At 35.3% G+C, this 8,342-nt stretch overlaps 1 pseudogene; it reads right to left on the reverse strand.

Annotated features, from left to right (window-relative positions):
• Positions 1-5,408: 5,408 nt before the first annotated feature.
• LOC104423850 lies at positions 5,409-8,342 on the reverse strand (annotated as a pseudogene).

The raw sequence follows: 8,342 nt of genomic DNA on the forward strand, positions 1-8,342 counted from the left end.
TAGCCACCCTCCTAAAGGCAACATGGATTCCCCGAGGAATGTTGACAGATTGCTAAGCGAGTGTGAATAGCCACTCTCGCAAGGTGATACCTTTGCCTAACATGAGCCCTCCCAAATTTACCGATCACAACCTAATTTTTCCAATAAATTATTCAAGCAATATTAGACTAAGAAGTTACCACTAACCTATTAAGTGTTGAGTAGTAACCCAGATAGGGTGTAGCGGTCAATCTTACTCCCAAGAACCAAATTTAATTATGCTATATGAATCTAACATTGTTTTGGTACCCTTCTCTCTATAAAATCGTTTTGTCATATTATTGCCTAAAAGTGATCATGAATGGTTCTCAAGCAATAAAATAAACAATCAGGCAATAAACATCAAATAATGAAATAATAAATATCTAGCAAATAAATAAATAACTTGAATAGCCGAATTGGGCAATAATTAACAACGCTTTTTTATAGGCTTCACGGTAAAACCCCATGTGCTGTAGGTGGAAAGTCTAAAGGTACTCGTGCAAGCTTCCTAAAATAGACAATTGTATCAAAGGAAAGCGAATATGCAAATGTAAAATGCTATGTAAAGTAAATATACCAAATGAAGTTTTTTTTTTTTTTTTTAAATGAGCCATTAAACATGGGAATAGAATTTAATGTTATGCAATGCAATACTAAGGCTATATTTCGAAGCTAGCATAAAATTCAAAATAGGATATTATCATATCCTACATTCGGTGTCGCTCAAGATAGGATATAGTTAAATATAAATGCTATAGACCGAATAATATTTTCTTATAGCGAAAGTGGGATAAAAGTGGATGAGATTTCTAACATCTATAACAGGAAAGTTATTTTTTTCGAATGAAAAACTTCTTAAATTAACAAAATTATATTATATTTCAATATAAATAATATTTGAATTCTAATATAAGAAATTCAAATTAACAAAAAATAACAATTTATTTATTTTAATTTAATATTATTTTATTTATATAATCGAATTTAATTATATTTTATAATATAAATTCAATATATAAATATAAATATGTATTATTACATATTTTAGGTACTTTAGTATTTTAGGTATATTAGTACAGTTTACTATTTAATAAAATTTTATTAGAGAATGATGGAAGGGCAAGAAAGAAATAAAAAAGAAATTAATTGATAAAAGAGAGGAAAATAAAATAAAATAAAGTGGGCAAGAGTGTCGCGAGAGTTTTTTACCATCTCCATTTGTAAAATTTGTTTATTCATTTATACTAATACACTGTTAATATCAAATAATGTACATGATATAATGTGAATAGATCCAACTTGATTACTGCAATCACTAAACAGTAAATATGATATAATAAAATCTCTGGATTTTATATCCTATCATATTCAATCATATTCTAGTTAAAAATTCAAATGACCAAACATAATCTAAAAGAATGAATCTACTTATATAATATGAATATGCCCCTGAATGCACCCTTATACATTTTTTTTTTTTTTTTTTTTGTGATTATTCAAATGAAGATGCAATCTAATTACTAGAAGAAATTATATATATATATTTTTATATTTTTATTTTATAACTTGTGATTATGGTAACAAACATAGGAATATGCCAATAGAATAATACTTCAATTTGACAAATTTAGTCATAAAATTTTCAATATTTTAACAATGTAATCCAAGGCTGATTATCACTGAAGTAGATGTGAGGCATTTTATGTGGTATGGTGAGTTTTGGTGTAGATAATTTTTTAAAATTTTTTAAAATTTTCTTCTTTCCTTCCTTTCCTTTTCTTTCTCTTTTCTTTTTGCCAGTGGTTGGTCGCTAGCTTGGTGAGGGTCGCCCTCACTAGCTACATGCAACTGTTGGTTGTGCCTAGGCAAGGCCTAGTGAGGCCACCTTGGCCTGGGCGAGAGACCCTCACTTAGGCTAGGGTGGCCTCACCAACACTTGCCCTCCCCTAGAGAAGGTTGGACCTTGCTAGCTAAAAAAGTTAAAAAAAAATGTAAAAAATATCTACATCAATGCTAACTATATCATATAGAATGCCAAGCATCTAGCTAGTGATTTTCGGCCAAAATTGGCCAAATAGACTACATTGACAAATCGTCAAAATGTTTAGGACTTGATTAATCAAATTGAAAGGTTTAGAATCGAATTGGACTTTATTAATAATTTCCCTGGCAATTTCCTATATACTGGATCTCTAATTATTTAACATGTGATTCATGAACCATGAAAACATTAACTTATGTAAAAAGTCGTGTCCATCCTAAGATGCAATCAAACAAACACGAACAAGTGCGTACAGGAAACGCTTCTATTGTCGGTCTTCTATCCTTTTGGAAATGATAGGACGATGCATGCAAAAGAGTCCATATTTTTATCACGTGAGATGCATCCTAAAGATAATCAATTAGGCCCTTCATCTCATCCCAACCTGGACAGCACGCATCTCCGATTGCGCTCAGGAATTTGGTTCGATCCCTCGCATCGTGCAATCCTGTTTAGTCGATTATAGCGAGCTAAGACAAATCACGTTCAGGAACCGCGTGCAGATGGTTTGTGACCAGTTCCTAAGGGTAGTCAGCGATTAGGGACCAAATCAAAAACGAGCCAATCAACAGTCTCAATGTGCAGCAGCTCGAATAGGATGGCATTGTCTCGATCGATTCAAACTAGCAAACACAGTTACACAGCTTTGCGGTGAGGACTACGACTAAGAGCAAAAATATTAGCAACAATGCCTTTTGCGGTGGCTCGAGATGGACGCGATAATTGCGATGTGAATGATGCTATGCGATCAAGTCAAAGGAGAGTCAAGCAGCGGGATCTGAATGTTGCTTGTATTCTCCCCGTGGTGTGTTTTGTTTTGGGTCGAGAGTCTCTTCACAATTCCACTGAATATTCTGCTTGGTCCCGACCGAGAGAATACATGCTGTCTCTGGCCGAGGATGTTGCGGTATTTGCTGAAATCCCTTTCATTGAAGGGTGCTGGCTGAGATTTCAGTACAGGGTGGCCGGGCTTATGGGGGCTCGGGCTTGAAAATTGAAGTGGGTTTTTCTCTTTTAAATTTAATTTAATTTAGCCTGACGGGCCAGTTAAATTGCAATTCACAACCAAGCCGATTTTAATGGAATTCATTTGATGTGGACATGTTACTAGTGAACAAAAAATGGTCATACGCCTAAATGCAATGTGCATGCAAAATTGTGTGATATTAGTATTTTGTTTGAAGGGTCAAATAATGTCATTGTCAACAAATTCAATCCCAAAGTTTTTTGTGAAACGTCTGAGATTTTTAGACAAAAAGTCATATGTCAACAGATAATTTTAAAAGATATTTAAAAAAATTTCGAGGAAATTATCTTTTTATTCACCCTTAATTATTGTATGTTTGCCATGACAATAAATTTGATCGATATGAGTAATGGTCATGCTTGATCTATTAGGTAAGACGTACTCAATGTAAGTGAATAAAATTTTCTCTTTAAATCAACAATTTCAATGATATAAGTAATGGTCATGCTTGATCTATTAGTTAAGACGTACTCAATGTAAGTGAATCAAATTTTCTCTTTAAATCAACAATTTCAAACGTCTTTAAATATAATTTAAATTTGAAAGGAGTGTTAGAATACTTAAATGTTAAACCACGCTTCAATATAACAATTTAGATTTTTAAAAAGTTGACAGTAGTTTTACAAAATCTTATCTAAAGTTCAAATGCTCATTACATTATATATTTTATCTCTAATGTAGGTTAGATGACGAAATAATATTATGCTAAATATTTGTATCATCAAGGATATCAAGTGATCAATATTCATAAAATGCTTAAATCTAGTCTATATCGGACAATGTAAGTATATAAAAAATGCATTATATAATCATAAGATAGGCTCTATATTGGCCTTATTAAGTGTTTGAGTATAATCCATTTGTTCAATTATCCAACGACAACTCACGACTTCATCTTGCAGGTCAACATTACATAACAACCAATGAATTCTCGAGATTTTCCCTCTAGTTTTGCCTTCTCAAGTGATTTTTCACAGAGAGAGAGAGAGAGAGCCTAAGTAATGAATGGGCCATGTGCATTTAAAGGCATATGTTAGACTTCAATTGCCAGAACAATCAAATCTTCCGCTCATTCCAAGTTATCACGCGTCCTAGGGCCTCAACATTTGGAACTTCTTCTATTGGCAAAGAAAAATGCTTGACATGTTCTTGTTCGCAGTTGTTAATAAAAATTAATTTTTATTAAATATAAAAATCGTCCACTAAATTTGTATTGTAAGAAAGCGTTTTGATAATATAATTTTTTTAAATATAAGAAACAAGTTATCCCAAATTAGATTAAATAAGGATGTGTTGTAACAATATAGATTGAATTAGGTATGGGTCAAGAAATTTGTATTATAGATAAATGGATCATAAATAGATTAGTGAGTCAATTTGGATCGGACCATTCATGACCAGACCAAACCCACCTGTTTGATAGGTCTAAGTGCCACATATAATTTATTGCAGCCAAATCTTTTCTAGGATTAAAAGTTGTACCATGAACAATTTTTTTTAAAAGCATTTGGAATTGAGAAAATAAAAAAGAAATATGTAATGTATGTTATGTTTTTATCATTTTTGTCCAATTGTTTTGCACCAATCTATAATTAAAACTTCTTTCTAGTCTATATTGGCCAGATGACTGGATATGCATTAATAATTATCTCTGAACAAAAATTTCCTAATAATTGGGATATCATTAAAAAGTTCAAAAAACTACTTATTTAAATTAATAAATTATCTATTGGATGAACTATCCTGACTTAAATATTGAATAAGATTGGACGGAACATAGATGACTCAAAATGTGTCAAATTAAGATAGCATTAGCAGACAAGATCTTGATACCAATGCTAGGAAACATGCTTTGTCAAATTTATGTCAAGAATTAATAATTAATTGTGCGTTGAATTTTAGGATTTAGGTTTTAGATATATGAAAAACATATTTAATATATTTACGAATCAAATTGCGTTTGTCTTGTGTTAAAAAAAAATGCAATCTCGTATTGTGCATTGTAATATATCATGTTTGTCGTTTCAACCGTTGCTTGTCAAGTATGTAAATTTTCTCAACCAAAACAAGTATGTGAATTTTACTTTTGGGCAATTGCTTAAAAGTAGGAAAAATATCATTGAAAGGTAAAGAGAAAAAAAGCTTGAAAGTGGGAATAGAAAGTGGGAGTAAGATTCTCTCCCTCATACATGGTCAACAACAAATAATCAACCCACGCATTTTAATGCCTTCGATGTTGCCATTATTGGTAAATAAACTTCTTTATCCCTGCGACGATAAACGTACGATGAACATCTTAGAGGTAGAAGAGAGTTGGACTCATGCTTTAGGAAGCAAGAAGCCATTCACGGTAAACCCTCCATCGACACAAATGGTTTGCCCCGTAATGTAAGAGGCCGCCGGCAAGCACAAGAAGGCCACCAACGACGAAACCTCCTTCGGCTCTCCGATGCGACCAAGCGGTGTCCTTGCTATCGCCTCCTCGTGGAATTTCTCATTGCCGAGTAGCTGCTATGACGGATGAGTTAATGTTAGATCACGATGGCAAAGGTGATGAAGATTTATGGGGTGAACTATTTTCGAAGAGGATAGGAAATTTTAAGTCTTGGTAAATTAAATTACATGGTCGGTGAGTGGGCTGCCTATGAAATAAGGTGCAATAGAGTTGCTTCTTATGTTGTCTTTAGCCCATTCGCAAGCCAGATTCTTGGTCAACTGGTTCATTGCTCCAGTCAATGAGTTGAGAAAATAAGAATATAACTTGGCTAAGCTTGAACCAACCCCAAAGTGATGCTCGAAAGTCCACTTTAGAGTCACTCATTACTGTGTTTTGCAGCCAAGGGATTTGACTACGTAAGGCCCAGTTATATAGCCCACAGGCCTGATTGGTTTGGTAAACCGATCACTTGAGAAAATTAGCAGTGATTAGAGTCATAAGTCCATAATTTGGATGCCTTCTCCATGACGGACGGTGAAGTGTTCGTCTTCATCGATATCTCAGACAATCTTTCTCATCTCTTGCCTGCCCCTTGATCTTGAGAATCCAAGTGAAACTATCCATAGTGTTCACTTTATCACTAGATTGAGAGATCAACGTAAGTGTTATTCTATTGGTTGCTCGAGAATTCACTTGCTCATCTTGAAAAATCGTACTTAGATATTATGGGAAAATGCTACGTGAGAAATTAAATATGAAAAAGATATCATACAAAGATATAACATCATTGTCATGCCATAATTTCGCAATACATTGACACTATTCTAATGATAAAATCAATTGTCCCTACGACGAAAATTCACGAAGTAGCGTCTTACAGGCAAAAGAAAGTTGGGCTCATGCTCCAAGAAACAAGAAGCCATTCACGGTAAACCCTCCATCGACACAAATGGTCTGTCCCGTTACGTAAGAGGCTGTCGGCATGCACAAGAAGACCACCAATGATGACACCTCCTTGGCTCTCCAATGTGGCCGAGCGGCGTCCTTGCTATCACCTTGTCATGGGACTTTTCGTTACTAACTGACTACGATAACATGAGTTCATGTCATATCATGATGACGAACCTGATCAAGATCTATGTAGTGATCTGTTTTCAAGCACGAGAGAAAATTTACAGCCTTAAGAGATAATCTTACAGGCTCAGCTTGTGGGGCCATTATGTGCCAAGGTGCAATAGAGTTGCCTCTTATATTGTCCTTAGCCCATTCACATGCCAAATTCTTGGTTGATTAATTCATTGCTCCTAACAATCAACTTGGAGAAAAAAAGAGAGGAATTTTTTAGCTCCATATGAAAAAAGTTCAGATAGTTAGTTATGATAATATTAACTTACCTTTGGTTGTCGAGCAAATTTGTCCAACATTCATTGAAACAACGCCCCGCAAACAGATGACAATAACACAATGCTTCCGGCTTTTGAGGCCTTGAGAAGGGGATGCACGAGTTGACTTAGACACTAAGCTGATTCGAAGTTAGTTGTCATGATGAATGAAAAATTTTCCGCTGTATATTCCATGGTCAGCTTTACTCTGTTGGTTTGTTGATCTACCACACAAACTACTACCAATAAAATGAAAACCAAGTATCAAATCTATCGAAAGAAATGCACAAATTACGACCTTGTTATTGATGTAATCAGATCCACAGGATCAGACTTACTAGGATGTCGAGCTTCCCGTCGAAGAGGGAGGACACAGTAAGCATTGGCTTCTCTCGCTCCGATCTTAAGGAAAAATCACAAGTCGAACCTGTGACCTGGAAACCCTTTCTCTTCCAATCTTTCAAGCATTCATGAATATCCGGCTGCATTTCTGGAGCAGGAATACATGGTGGCCCCAAGCCCTTGCTGGCTTCTCCACAATGGCATGCCTAATCACGGTACAACAATATGACTATTAAGCCTTAGTACATGTCATACCTAGGATTGTTATGAACAGGCCATTTTAGCAACGCAATCCTCGAAGTAATTGAGCTCTCTGTTATGTCCCTCATCATTTTCATCGATCGAGTTTTAGATGGCGATTAAATAGATTTTCTAGCTTATTATTTACAGAATCCAACATTACTGAATTTAGAAGAACTTACTATCTCTTGGGGCAAGCCTAGCTGAAACGATTTTTTCAAAGCCCAGACAAGCTTGAGTCGAGCTACTAAACCCATTTGTGCTGTTACTAGTTAAACATTATATGAGGGATGCAATGGCCGAAAATAGCACCAAACGCCTTTTAACCTGTGGCTCCATGGTGGTGAGCTTTGCAGAAGCTTTCTGATGTATATGATATAGCCTGCACATTGTCAGAAGTTATGTACGCAAAATTTTGGGCCTAAGCCAGAATAGCCCGGATTTGACTTGGCCGGAGTTATTTAGCCGGGCTAGTATATAAAGGACTGATCACCCGGCCAAGAAATTCTAGGCCATATTTGTTCTCATAGGACCAAAAAAGGTACCTCGACGTTCGGATTGCCTAATCCGTACACAATTCTACCGTCACACACATTATTATGAAGAAATAAGATGCCATAATTGACGGTTTTTAGATGCCTAATTCATCATGTTTGTTCCTCCAACTTAAACCAAAATAGTCAATTGATTATCAAAATCAACATTGCAAAAGAATGAGGTGTTTGAGTGAGAGAGAGATCCGATTCCATTAGTTCCACCGGTGACGAGAGCGCTCATTCCGTGAAGCGACCACCTGTTGTCGTTGTTGCGGCTGCCCCATCTCCTTGCCGTTCCACTCCCCTCAGGAGCCAT

Source organism: Eucalyptus grandis, chromosome 10, assembly GCF_016545825.1.
Source record: "Eucalyptus grandis isolate ANBG69807.140 chromosome 10, ASM1654582v1, whole genome shotgun sequence".
Lineage (NCBI taxonomy): Eukaryota > Viridiplantae > Streptophyta > Magnoliopsida > Myrtales > Myrtaceae > Eucalyptus > Eucalyptus grandis.